The following is a 14,947-nucleotide window of genomic DNA, read 5'->3' as shown; positions in this document are numbered from 1 at the left end:
GCGTTTGGAAACTTGTGGTAAAAACATTAAAGTCTATGGAGAATTTTTATGTTACCTCCAGTTTTCAAACTTTCCCACAAATCCACCTCAATGGAAACTAGTCCAAAGTTGGGCTTTTTTTAAAGAGGCATTAAACACTAAATAAATCATTGCTTGAATTATGTATTCAGAGAAAAGATTAGCCAGAAAATAATTTGTACATGTATATTTAAAAATTATATTAGTTATTTAAATATTGAAAAAATAAGGTTAAAGTTTATGTCCATAAAGCAGTGGGCACCGCTAGATTGTAACTTCGGTTACCTTTTCTGCTGAGGCCAATTAGAAATGGTTATAAATGGCTTACTAGAGTGAACAACCAATGACTGTGTGGTATATAGCTGTGTCTGCACTTCCATGTTTAACATAAATGGGAAAGCCCACAATATTCAGAAATCAAATTACAGGAAAGGAGATCAAAATAATAAACAATTTATATTAATATCTTGAAGTGTTTAATGTCTTTTTTAATGTCATGTTGCATGTGTTGTTTTTTTTGTCAGGTGGTATCTAGTTTGGTGTATATCCCTCACCCATTAAGAAGATTGTACAGGAACATTTAGTTCCTTTCATGTCTCAGTAGACTAAGTTATTCTTGATGCGTGCTCCAGCATGATAACAGTCTGTGTCATATTTGGTTTCTGTATTAGGCGCATGGTCTTTGAGTGCTTGCTTGTTTGGCTTGTCCTTCACTGCTAGACCACATAATTATACTGCCTGCCTAACCTATTTCTTTTGTTTATACAACTCTTGTTGACTGTTAGGACCTGTGCTACATTTGCTTTTTTTCTTGTAATTTAGATTTGTTTGTTCCAGCCCTCTTGCTCTGAGTGTATGTATATGTATTGTAAGGAATCTAAGAGGCTAGTGGATATCAACTGCAGGCTATGATAAGTAAGTTTTATTCCTTCAAAATTTAGGTTGTATTTTCTCTTTAAATTATAGTTTGTATCACTGTCAGTTTGAGACTACTACAGTGTTAAGTAGTCTTTGTAAAGATTCAGTGACTTTTATAAGTAAATAAGATTAATCAACACATTACCAAGTGATAAAGATAATTATCACAGTAGATGCTGCAATATTGCTACAGCGTAAAGAGGATGGATTGGCATGCGACTCTAGTTATTAGTATCAGTTTGACCGGCACTCAGATACAGACTCTGTCTCAATGCGCTACAAAATAACAGAACAGAGATATTGACAAGTGACATCACCGGTAATTCACTGTGTACGTATGAATCACCAGCTGTAGGTGGAGTTTCAGTCTGGTAATGAAATAGTGTCCAGGAATATAAAGATACTAATAAAATTCAATGTATTTACCTTCGGTCTGTATGAGAAATCTCTCCAAGCATATGGATTTAATCAATGCAGGGAATAAAAGGTAATGTGAAGGTGAATCCGTTTCCACGGAACATATGCAACATGCATGAGTTGGAAGTTTGAAATAACTGCAAATCCTGGAAGTAATCTAATATAAGAAGTTACAAACTTGATGAAACTTGGACGAGTAGATCAGGCAGGATATTTGAATAAAGATTGCGGTCTCCAAAATCAGGTTACGGGAACACATAGGAACTTAGAGTTCAGGCTGTTACTGAGTACAAACAAAATACTGTGTAAAGGTGCGCAGCAGACTTAAAGGTAAAGTGGCAGGAGCTTGACACAGAGCGTTTGTCAGAGAACAGAATCCTGACATGACCCCCTCCTCAAGCAAGCAGTACCACAGCTTAAGGACCAGGATGGTCCGGATTGCGACAATGATAGAGTAAAGGTAGTTTTGGGGCATGAATATTATATGATGGCTCCCAAGTATCTTCTTCAGGTAGGTAACCTTTCCACCTAACCAAGTACTGTAGTTGACCATTAAAGATTCTGGAGTCTGGATTCTGGAGTTCTTGTTGGTATATATGGTTTTAAAAATGAGACATGGAAAGTGGGATGAACCCTTAATCACGTTGGTAACTCTAATGTGACAGCATTCGGATTTATTATCTCTTGTATGGGGAACGGTCCAATATAGAGTCCACCCAACTTCTTGCTGGGGATCTGTAATTTCAGATTTTTAGTGGATAACCACACTAAATCACCTATGGAATATGATGGTGATGGTCGTCTTCGGAGATCATAGAACTTCTTTTGATTTTGTTGTGAAGAGTCAATATTATCTCTAAGAATTTTGAAATTTTCTAAGAGTGATGCTGTTAAGTCATTGACCAATGGGCAATCAATCTTTTCATTTGTATTCCTGAATGAGGTTGGAATGGAAGTGGGATGGAATCCATAGTTAGCTTGGAATGGAGTTTTTTTTGTAGAGGAATTTAGGGAGTCATTAAAGGCATATGCTGCCAACGGCAAGTATTTTACCCAACCACCTTGTTGGTATGTACAGTAACACCTGAGGTACTATTCCAACCACTGATTTAACCTTTCAGCTTGGCCATTCGTTTGAGGGTGGAAGGAGGTTTTGAAATGGTGGTCGATTTGTAACTGGTTGCATAAGGCTTTCCAGAACCTCGAGGTAAATTGAGTGCCTCGATCTGATGTTAAGATAGCTGGAAGTCCATGAAGTTTAACAATGTTCTGTAAAAAAAAGTTGGGCTGTTTCAGAGGAAGTAGGTAATTTGTAGAAGAATATAAAATGAGCCATCTTAGTTAATATGTCAATTACTACAAGTATAGTATTCATGTTGCCTGACTGGAGTAACTCCACAATGAAGTCCATAGCCAGATGTTGCCAAGGACGGTCAGGAATAGGCAACGGCAACAAGAGTCCATACTGTGGTCTTTTGTCTGATTTAGATGTTGCACAAATAGTGCAGGACTGTATTTATTCCCTGATAGTGTTCCTCATGGAGGGCCACCAGTATTCTCTTGATATGTGTTCTAATGTTCTTAATTCTCCTGGATGTCCAGAAAGAGGAGAATCATGATGATATTTTAGTATGTAATGTCTTAGATCTTTAGGAATGTATAGTTTATTTTCGTAGTAATACAACCCATCCAACCTTTTTGTTAGTTGTGTAGAAGGTAACTGTACTTCAGAGATCAAGGATTTTTTAAGATCCTTTATGAAACAGGGGGTTAGTCCAACAAACTTCTCTGTAGGTATTATACTAGTGGTGTCACTGTAGTAACTAGGTTTGTCATCTTTTCTCGACAGAGCATCGGCTTTGTCGTTTTTGCTTGAATGTCGATAGATTATATGAAAATTAAAATGAGTAAAATATAAGCTCCAACGGACCTGACGTGATGACAAGGTTTTATTGGATTGTAGAAATTCTAAATGTTTATGATCAGTAAAAATTATAATTGGTAGAATAGTACCCTCAAGGAGATGTCGCCTATGCTCTAGAGCTCTTTTGATATCAAGAATCTCCTTTTCCCCGATAGGTTAATTTATTTCTGCAGAACTTAATACCTTAAAGAAGTAGGCTACTGGATGAAGAGGTTCAGTTAAGGATGCTCTTTGAGATAATACTGCTCCTAGGGCGTAATCAGATGAATCCACCTCAAGTGTATATTGTAATTTCATGTTGGGAAATCTTAAATGGGTGCAGTTGTGAACTTTGTTTTGAGAAATTTGAAAGCTTTTGTTGCTTCAGGATTCCAGCGGAAAGTATTAGTGGTACTTGTAAGTTGTGTCAAAGGTTTAGCGATCCTAGAAAAGTCTTTAATACATTTTCTATAATAGTTGGAGAAACCAAGGAACCTTTGTAATTCTTTCTTTGTTGTGGGTTGGGGCCAATTCTTAAAAATATTCACCTTATTGTCCTGCATGCTGATACCAGATAGACCGATGTGATAACCCAAAAATTAGATCTCGTTGGTATGAAATTCACATTTCTCTGGCTTAGCATACAACCTGTAAACTCTTAGTCTTGAGAGGACCCAATGGACATGTTTGACATGTTCCTTGAATGAATTTGAAAATTTGAAAGTAAATTAATATATTGTCAAGATAAACAACTTAACAAACATCCAGAAGATCTCTGAATACGTCATTTATAAAGTGTTGAAAGGTGGTCGGGGCGTTGCATAAGCCAAAAGGCATGACGAGGTATTCATAGAGACCATACCTGGTCCTAAAGGCAGCCAACCACTCGTCACCCTCTAATTCTCATGAGGTTGTATGCTCCTCTTAAGTTAAGTTCAGGGATAAGCGTGAGTGGATACCGATTTTTGATAGTTTTCCTATTTAATTCTCGATAATCGATGATTGGACGTAGTGAGGAATCCTTATTCTTTAGAAAGAACATTCCAGCCCCGGCGGAGGATGTGGATGGTCTAATAAACCCCTTGCATAGATTTTCTTCTAGATAACCTTTTAAGTGCTCAAGCTCAGGTTGACTTAGGGGGTAAAGGTGTCCATATGGTATAGTTTCTCCGGGTTGTATATCTATCGGGCAATCATAAATGCGGTGTGGGGGTAAAGATTCCACTTCCTTTTTGCTAAAGACATCCGTAAAATCCCGATATTCGTCAGGAATAACAAAACCTTACTCTGGAACTTGTTGAAGGATTTGAGGAGGAAAACAAGAATGAAGGCATTATGGTGAGGAAAGTTTGCCAGTCAATGGAAGGTTGATGTTTCTGTAGCCAGGTCATACCTAAGACAATGGGGAAAAGAGGAGAAGGTAAGACATCAAATTCTATATATACTGTATGACCTAAGGAGGTTTGTACTAGTTGAGGAATTGTGTGATGTGTAATAGGACCAGTGGCTATAGAAGAACCATCAATTACAGGAATTGAGACAGCTGTATGCTTTAACACAAGTAGTATTTTATTCTTTTTTACAAGAACACTATTAATAAAGTTGCCATAGGCTCCTGAATCCAAGATAGCTTCAGTGGATAGTTTGACTTGGTCCCACTGTAAAAACAAAGAAAGAACACAGTAAATTGGATTATTTTTGGAAGGCTGGGATGTATAAATAATATGTGACTTACTTTTCTTCGATCTTTGCAATATTGGACAATCTTTTACAGTAGGGGTTGGATTTGCACAATACATGCACAAATGATTTGTTCTGCGACGACTCCTTTCTTCTGAGGTTAATGGACCCCTGGCCAATCCTATATCCATAGGTTCTGTAATGGTCTTGTCAGTGGTTTTAAATGTTGGAGGTGATTGGGTAGTATTGGAATAGATACATGGATGTTGTTCACTTTGGTAACGTTCTGATCTTCTTTCTCTTAATCTGCGGTCTATTTGTATGGCCAACTTGATCAGTGAGTTTTTGGGAGATCAGTGCGAGCTAGCTCATCTTTGATATTTTCTGCTAATCCTAGCTTAAACTGATTCCTCAATGCAATCGGATTCCACTGAGAATCGGTGGCACACTGCTTAAAATCAGTGATGTAGTCTTCAACTGCATGCTTTTCTTGTTTGAGGCTACGCATGGTGGCTTCAGCAGTCATCTGTACATTGATATCATAATAAAGTTCATCCATGTTAGTGAGGAACTCATCCAGTGACCCTAGTACGGGGTTAATTAAACACGGGGAAGGTAAAAGGATTGGGAGAAAGAAGGGGTTAATAAGCACTCATTCCTAATAGTTAAGTACAACAGTGCTGTTAAATAACAACTCACTAGTGATAATAATTATAATGTATGCTGAGAAACTTCAGCTATAAACACAAAAAGTGTATAGTAAAGTGTGCTGTATATGTACAAGCTATGTACCACATATGTATCACTAATATTAAAAACAACTTTTAATGATAATTATTTAAAAGAAAAGGTAATGGCGACATCTGCCCACAAATACCCCTTATATATTGTATATAACACCATTCAAAAAAAACCCCACCCGGTGAATAAAACTAGATTAGCTGTAAACTGCTCCCCTGTATTCCTGGCCGATAGCAGAAATCGTCGACATCAGGTGCCAGGAGCAGCTACAAACAGCTTACTAGAATAAAAATGGGAGTTCAATCAAGAACAAGAATCAAACTCCCTCCAGGAGGTGTTAAACACACACAAACGCGTTTCTGCTCTAATATGCACGCCTTTATCAATGTGACACTTAGGTGTAAAGTTAGACAAGCCGAGTGCCAAAGCCTGCTCCTTTTTGAACTGTGTGGTTACGATATTCCGCCAATCAAGACACACTTATCCAAACACGCCCCCCAGTAACCAATCATGCGATTTGTTTACCATGACGTGAGGGAAATCACTGCTTGTATTGATTCTGTATTGTAGTAACTTGTTAAAATACACCATCCGTTGTTATTTTATTACAAGCAATGTTATATCCATCTATTGGTTATGGGTTCATAATCTTAGTACGGAGGTAGCATGTGCAATTTAGTAGCCTTACATCTGGATTCAGAAAACGTGTATTATTTATGACTGCATGATTCAGAATTATGTGCACTTAACAGAGTTTAAGTTATTCTTAACCATAGCGTCATTAGTCTTGATATAGACTGAATATTCACATGAATACATCCTTTTCAGTGAGTTAATTTATCACTGGCCTGGTGTTTCACGGACCTACGTAATGGTAGAATAAAGTGGAACAGTTTAAAATGCCTGTATAACACTTTAAGGGTTGCAAATTATATACATTGGAAAAAAAAAACTTTTTTTAATATTATTTGGTTTTGTGAGCATCATAATACCACTATATATAAGAGTTAAATTGAATTTTGATCATCCATATAGTATGTGGTAGATTATTCCACTAACTCTGGGTGCACATTTAACTTTTGGGTCACAAACAAATTTATTATGTAAACATATGGTTTATTATGGATATAAGGGATTTTCTGGGATTAAATATTCTAAAAAACTTATGGTGTCCCCACAATATGTCATAAGGGACTTATGTCAAGTTACAGGCTATTAATATGATCCCATACTTTCCCATATTAACGTCCACGATATATCTAATACATAGGACAGTCAAAAATACTATAATGTCGATTTGCTCAGAAATCTGAGCCATAATGTATATTGACTGTGATTACACAATTTTTATAAAAATACCCAAAAGTTATTTTCTCCTGTTAAGTGTAGTCAGTCCACGGGTCATCCATTACTTATGGAATATATCTCTTCCTAACAGGAAACTGCAAGAGAATTACCCAGCAGAGCTGCTATATAGCTCCTCCCCTCACCTATCATACTCAGTCATTCTCTTGCAGCCTAACTAAAAAGGAAGCTGTGAGAGATCTGTGGTGTTTTTTAACTTAGTTTATTTCTACAATCAAAAGTTTGTTATTTTTAAATGGCACCGGAGTGTGCTGTTTATTCTCAGGCAGCATTAGAAGAAGAATCTGCCTGGGTTTTTTTCTATGGTCTTAGCAGACGTAACTAAGATCCACTGGCTGTTTCTCATCTGAGGAGTGAGGTAACTTCAGAGAAGGGGAATAGCATGCAGGGCTCCCCTGCAACAAATGAGGTATGTGCAGTAATTTATTTTCTGAGGAATGGAATTGACTGAGAAAATACTGCTGATACCATTGTAAAGTAAGTTCAGCCTTAAATGCAGTGATAGCGACTGGTATCAGGCTGATGTGTGTGTGTGTACACTGAATGTATTTTTCTAAGGAATGGAATTGACTCTGAAAATACTGTTAACCCCTTAAGGACCAGCGACGTACCCTGTATGTTGCTGGCCTTTTTTTGGGACTTGATTGTTTTATAGTGTGGTCTTGCCACCAGCGTTGAGACTGCTCTATTCCACAAAGCCTGCTGGAGGGAGTGCATTAATAGCGTGTTCTTGCTAGACTTGTGCTATTATGTCCTGAAAAAACCCTTAACAACCAGTGACATACAGGGTACATTGTGGTCATTAAGGGGTTAATACTGAAATAATGTATGAGCCTTAACTGCAGTAAAAACGACTGGTAGCAGGCTTATTAATAATAATACATAACTTTCAAATGTATGTTTAAAACGTTTACTGGCTTGTTAATCGTTTTTGTGAGGTACTTGGTGATAAAACTTATTAGGGCATGATTTTTACCACATGGCCATTTTTGTTTTCTGCATAGAAACAGTTTCTGAGCTTCCCCACTGTTGTAATATGAGTGGGAGGGGCCTATTTTAGCGCTTTTTTGCGCAGTAAAAATTCAGTCACAATCTGTCTACTTCATCCTCCATGATCCAGATCGTCTCTAGAGAGCTCAGGGGTCTTCAAAATCCATTTTGAGGGAGGTAATCAGGCACAGCAGTCCTGTGACAGTGTATTTGACTGTGAGAAAAACGTTAATTATATAATTGTTATCCGTTTTTGGGTACTAAGGGGTTAATCATCCATTTGCTGGTGGGTGCAATCCTTTGCTAACTTAATACATTTACTGTGAAAATTTGGTTGCTATAACTATTTTGGTCATTGTTATTTCAACTGTGTCAGTTTTTCTGTGCTTCTTAAAGGCACAGTAACGTTTTTTATATTGCTTGTAAATTAATTTTGAAAAGTATTTCCAAGTTTGCTAGTCTCATTGCTAGTTTGTTTAAGCATGTCTGACTTAGATGAATCTCTTTGTTCACTATGTTTAAAGGCCAATGTGGAGCCCAATAGAAATTTGTGTACTAATTGCATTGATGCTACTTTAAATAAAAGTCAATCTTTACATGTAAAGAAATTATCACCAGACGACGAGGGGGAAGTTATGCCGACTAACTCTCCTCACGTGTCAGTACCTTCGCCTCCCGCTCAGGAGGTGCGTGATTTTGTGGCGCCAAGTACATCAGGGAGGCCCTTACAAATCACTTTGCAAGACATGGCTACTGTTATGACAGAAGTATTATCTAAGTTGCCAGAATTAAGAGGCAAGCGCGATAGCTCTGGGTTAAGGATAGAGCGCGCGGATGAGATGAGAGCCATGTCAGATACTGCGTCACAGTTTGCAGAACGTGAGGACGGAAAGCTTCATTCTGTGGGTGACGGATCTGATCCAGGGAGACTGGATTCAGAGATTTCCAATTTTAAATTTAAGCTAGAGAACCTCCGCACATTGCTAGGGGAGGTATTAGCGGCTCTGAGTGATTGTAACACGGTTGCAATTCCAGAGAAATTATGTAGGTTGGATAGATACTATGGGGTACCGGTGTGTACTGACGTATTTCCTATACCAAAAAGGCTTACAGAGATTATTAGCAAGGAGTGGGATAGACCGGGTGTGCCTTTTACCCCTCCTCCCATATTTAGGAAAATGTTTCCTATTGACGCCACCACATGAGACTTATGGCAGACGGTCCCTAAGGTGGAGGGAGCAGTTTCTACTTTAGCTAAGCGTACCACTATCCCGGTGGAGGATAGTTGTGCCTTTTCAGATCCAATGGATAAAAAATTAGAGGGTTACCTTAAGAAAATGTTTGTTCAACAAGGTTTTATTTTACAGCCCCTCGCATGCATTGCGCCTGTCACTGCTGCGGCAGCATTCTGGTTTGAGTCTCTGGAAGAGGCCATTCGCTCAGCTCCATTGGATGAAATAATCAACAAGCTTAAGACACTTAAGCTAGCTAACACATTTGTTTCTGATGCCGTTGTGCATTTAACCAAACTTACGGCTAAGAACTCCGGATTCGCCATCCAAGCGCGCAGAGCGCTATGGCTTAAATCCTGGTCAGCTGACGTGACTTCTAAATCTAAATTGCTTAATATTCCTTTCAAAGGGCAGACCTTATTCGGGCCCGGCTTGAAAGAAATTATTGCTGACATTACGGGAGGTAAGGGCCATGCTCTACCTCAGGACAGGGCCAAATCAAAGGCCAAACAGTCTAATTTTCGTGCCTTTCGTAGCTTCAAGGCAGGAGCAGCATCAACTTCCTCCGCTCCAAAACAGGAAGGAGCTGTTGCTCGTTACAGACAGGGCTGGAAAGTTAACCAGTCCTGGAACAGGGGCAAGCAGGCCAAGAAACCTGCTGCTGCCCCCAAAACAGCATGAAGAGAGGGCCCCCTATCCGGAAACGGATCTAGTGGGGGGCAGACTTTCTCTCTTCGCCCAGGCTTGGGCAAGAGATGTCCAGGATCCCTGGGCGTTGGAGATCATATCTCAGGGATATCTCCTGGACTTCAAAACTTCTCCTCCACGGGGGAGATTTCATCTTTCAAGGTTATCAGCAAACCAAATAAAGAAAGAGGCGTTTCTACGCTGTGTACAAGACCTCTTACTAATGGGGGTAATCCACCCAGTTCCGCGGACGGAACACGGGCAGGGATTCTATTCAAACCTATTTGTGGTTCCCAAGAAAGAGGGAACCTTCAGGCCAATCTTGGACTTAAAGATCCTAAACAAATTTCTAAGAGTTCCATCATTCAAAATGGAAACTATTCGAACCATCCTTCCCATGATCCAAGAGGGTCAGTACATGACCACAGTGGATCTAAAGGATGCCTACCTTCACATACCGATTCACAAGGACCATTACCGGTATCTGAGATTTGCCTTCCTAGACAGGCATTACCAGTTTGTAGCTCTTCCCTTCGGATTAGCTACGGCTCCAAGAATCTTTACAAAAATTCTAGGATCACTTCTGGCGGTACTAAGACCGCGAGGCATAGCGGTGACTCCGTACCTAGACGACATTCTGATACAAGCGTCAAGTTTTCAAACTGCCAAGTCTCATACAGAGATAGTTCTGGCATTTCTGAGGTCGCATGGGTGGAAGGTGAACGTGGAAAAGAGTTCTCTATTACCACTTACAAGAGTTCCCTTTCTAGGGACTCTTATAGATTCTGTAGAGATGAAAATTTACCTGACAGAGGCCAGGTTATTAAAACTTCTAAATGCTTGCCGTGTCCTTCACTCCATTCCACACCCGTCAGTAGCTCAGTGCATGGAAGTAATCGGCTTAATGGTAGCGGCAATGGACATAGTACCATTTGCGCGCCTGCATCTCAGACCGCTGCAATTGTGCATGCTAAGTCAGTGGAACGGGGATTACTCAGATTTGTCCCCCCTACTAAATCTGGATCAAGAGACCAGAGATTCTCTTCTATGGTGGCTTTCTCGGCCACATCTGTCCAAGGGGATGACCTTTCGAAGGCCAGATTGGACGATTGTAACAACAGACGCCAGCCTTCTAGGCTGGGGAGCAGTCTGGAATTCCCTGAAAGCTCAGGGATTATGGACTCAGGAGGAGAAACTCCTCCGAATAAATATTCTGGAGTTAAGAGCAATATTCAATGCTCTCCTAGCTTGGCCTCAGTTAGCAACTCTGAGGTTCATCAGATTTCAGTCGGACAACATCACGACTGTGGCTTACATCAACCATCAAGGGGGAACCAGAAGTTCCCTAGCGATGTTGGAAGTCTCAAAGATAATTCGCTGGGCAGAGTCTCACTCTTGCCACCTGTCAGCGATCTACATCCCAGGCGTGGAGAACTGGGAGGCGGATTTTCTAAGTCGCCAGACTTTTCATCCGGGGGAGTGGGAGCTTCATCCGGAGGTCTTTGCTCAACTGATTCGTCGTTGGGGCAAACCAGATCTGGATCTCATGGCGTCTCGTCAGAACGCCAAGCTTCCTTGTTACGGATCCAGGTCCAGGGACCCGGGAGCGGTGCTGATAGATGCTCTGACAGCCCCTTGGGTCTTTAACATGGCTTATGTGTTTCCACCATTCCCGATGCTTCCTCGTTTGATTGCCAAGATCAAACAGGAGAGAGCTTTGGTGATTCTGATAGCGCCTGCGTGGCCACGCAGGACCTGGTATGCAGACCTAGTGGACATGTCGTCCTGTCCACCGTGGTCTCTGCCTCTGAGACAGGACCTTCTAATTCAGGGTCCTTTCAAACATCCAAATCTAATTTCTCTGAGGCTGACTGCATGGAGATTGAACACTTGATTCTATCAAAGCGTGGCTTCTCGGAGTCGGTTATTGATACCTTAATACAGGCTAGGAAGCCTGTTACCAGAAAAATTTACCATAAGATATGGCGTAAATATTTACATTGGTGCGAATCCAAGAGTTACTCATGGAGTAAGGTTAGGATTCCTAGGATATTGTCCTTTCTAGAAGAGGGTTTAGAAAAGGGCTTATCTACTAGTTCGTTAAAGGGACAGATTTCTGCTCTGTCTATTCTTCTACACAAACGTCTGGCTGAAGTTCCAGACGTTCAGGCTTTCTGTCAGGCTTTAACTAGGATTAAGCCTGTGTTTAAGTCTGTTGCTCCGCCGTGGAGCTTAAACTTAGTTCTTAATGTTCTTCAAGGCGTTCCATTTGAACCCCTTCATTCCATTGATATCAAGCTGTTATCTTGGAAAGTTCTGTTTTTGATGGCTATTTCCTCTGCTCGAAGAGTCTCTGAGTTATCTGCCTTACATTGTGATTCTCCTTATCTGATTTTTCATTCAGACAAGGTAGTCCTGCGTACTAAACCTGGGTTCTTACCTAAGGTAGTTACTAACAGGAATATCAATCAAGAGATTGTTGTTCCATCTCTGTGTCCTAACCCTTCTTCAAAGAAGGAACGACTTTTGCATAATCTGGACGTAGTCCGTGCCCTGAAATTCTATTTGCAGGGATTTTCGTCAAACTTCTTCCTTGTTTGTCGTTTACTCTGGACAGAGGAGAGGTCAAAAGGCTTCGGCTACCTCTCTCTCTTTTTGGCTTCGTAGCATAATACGCTTAGCCTATGAGACTGCTGGACAGCAGCCTCCTGAAAGGATTACAGTTCATTCTACTAGAGCTGTGGCTTCCACCTGGGCCTTTAAAAATGAGGCCTCTGTTGAACAGATTTGCAAGGCTGCGACTTGGTCTTCGCTTCACACTTTTTCAAAATTTTACAAATTTGACACTTTTGCTTCGTCTGAGGCTATTTTTGGGAGAAAGGTACTTCAGGCAGTGGTTCCTTCTGTTTAATGTTCCTGCCTTGTCCCTCCCTTCATCCGTGTACTTTAGCTTTGGTATTGGTATTCCATAAGTAATGGATGACCCGTGGACTGACTACACTTAACAGGAGAAAACATAATTTATGCTTACCTGATAAATTCCTTTCTCCTGTAGTGTAGTCAGTCCACGGCCCGCCCTGTTTTTACGGCAGGTCTAAATTTTAATTAAACTCCAGTCACCACTGTACCCTATGGTTCCTCCTTTCTCGTCTGCTTTGGTCGAATGACTGAGTATGATAGGTGAGGAGAGGAGCTATATAGCAGCTCTGCTGGGTAATTCTCTTGTAGTTTCCTGTTAGGAAGAGATATATTCCATAAGTAATGGATGACCCGTGGACTGACTACACTACAGGAGAAAGGAATTTATCAGGTAAGCATAAATTATGTTATTCTCATTCATGCCATTAGGCATAACTGTATTCAGATTAAAAATCCATCTTGCCTCTTTTTTTCAATAACGCCTGTTCAATATTTCCTCCTCTGATGTCTGGTCTTAAGGTCTCCAGTCCCCAGCATTGAAAGGCATTCGTTTTGCCATTATGGTGATGTAAAAATTGTCTGGCTACACTAGTGATTTTTTCGCCCTTTTCTACATCCTTGCTAGCTGTTCTTATATTACTTAAGTGTTCTGTCATTCTGTGCCCTAAGGTCCTGGTGGTCATACCTACATAAAGTAGGTCACAATTGCATGATACACAATAAATAACATTAGTGCTTTGGCACGTTATATGGTTCTTAATCATCCATTTTCTTTGGAATCTATCCACAACAATTTTTTTCTTAATCATGTATTGGCATATTTTACAGTTGCCACATGCAATTGAACCATTATACAGATTGGGTATTTTGGCATTTCTGTGAAAGTGATTGACATTTACACAATCGCTTATGTTTTGTGCTCTCCTATAAATGAGGAGAGGTTTCACCGAGATTATTTGTTGTAATCCCTCGTCAGCTTGGTTAATTATTTTAGAGACCTGATTACTTTGGTTAGTGAAAGTAGAGATGAATCTGAGGTGGTTATTACTTGGTTTGCATTTGGGCGTTAAAAGCTCCTGTCTATCCCTGTTGAGAGCTTTGTTGTATGCTCTTGCTAGGGATTTTTTGGACTATCCCCTCTGGAGAAGCCTATTTCTGAGATCACTAGCTGCTATATTGAAGGATTCCAATGTGGAACTATTCCTTCGTATTCTTAAGTATTCCCCAATAGGTAAGCTCTTGATAGTGTTGGGAAGATGAAAACTTGCAGCATAAAGTATGTTATTGGTTGCTGTTGGTTTTCTGTATGTGTCGGACTCTATTGAGTTATTGACTCTTTTAATGGTCAAATCCAAAAATTTTATCTGAGTTTTATGAGTTACCATGGTTAGAAATAAACCAAAGGGGTTTGTATTAAGCATTGTTATAAATTTTTGTAGGAGTTCATTAGGACCATCCCAGATAAAGAAGATGTCATCTATATACCTGGACCAGTGGGTTATGTGTTTAGTATATGATTTCAATGTGTCGTGGAATACTACATTTTCTTCCCACCAGCCCAGATATATATTGGCGTATGTTGGGGCACAAGAAGTCCCCACAGCCGTTCCACATGCCTGTAGACAAACTATTAAAGATGTCCATCTGTTTACTCGTAAAGTATTACTCCAGAAGTATTTCTCTAGTAACATGGAAACAGACACTCTAGATAGAACTGACATTACTGCAATTAATGACTTAATTTCCTTACTGGAATCTACCATGGAAAATACTGAAAATCTGATTTCAGACACCAGCTGGCACAAAATCACACTTTGTACCACCAAATAGTGCCTCACACAATACTATTACTTTTTTGGACTTAGTATGTAAAGATATATTAGCTTTACCAACACAGAGCTAATTCACAATAATCTTTATAATGATGAAAAAGACGCTCTTAAAGATCTTACACAGTGGACTGATGTCCAAATTAAACAGAGCGACAAAGGTGGTAACATTGTTATTTTGCCTACCCCTATGTATATAGAGGAAGCCAAAAAACAGCTGGATAATATTAAAAACTACAGAAGATTGT

The 14,947-nt window shown here is 39.9% G+C and overlaps 1 protein-coding gene across 1 annotated transcript in view; it reads left to right on the top strand.

The window, feature by feature from the left end:
- JPH1 (junctophilin 1) overlaps nt 1-14,947 on the top strand; it is a 401,933-nt gene that overhangs the window by 287,018 nt on the left and 99,968 nt on the right. The window lies entirely within an intron of this gene.

The sequence above is a fragment of the Bombina bombina genome, chromosome 5 (genome assembly GCF_027579735.1).
Source record: "Bombina bombina isolate aBomBom1 chromosome 5, aBomBom1.pri, whole genome shotgun sequence".
NCBI lineage: Eukaryota > Metazoa > Chordata > Amphibia > Anura > Bombinatoridae > Bombina > Bombina bombina.
This window is presented reverse-complemented; position numbering and strand designations above follow the sequence as displayed.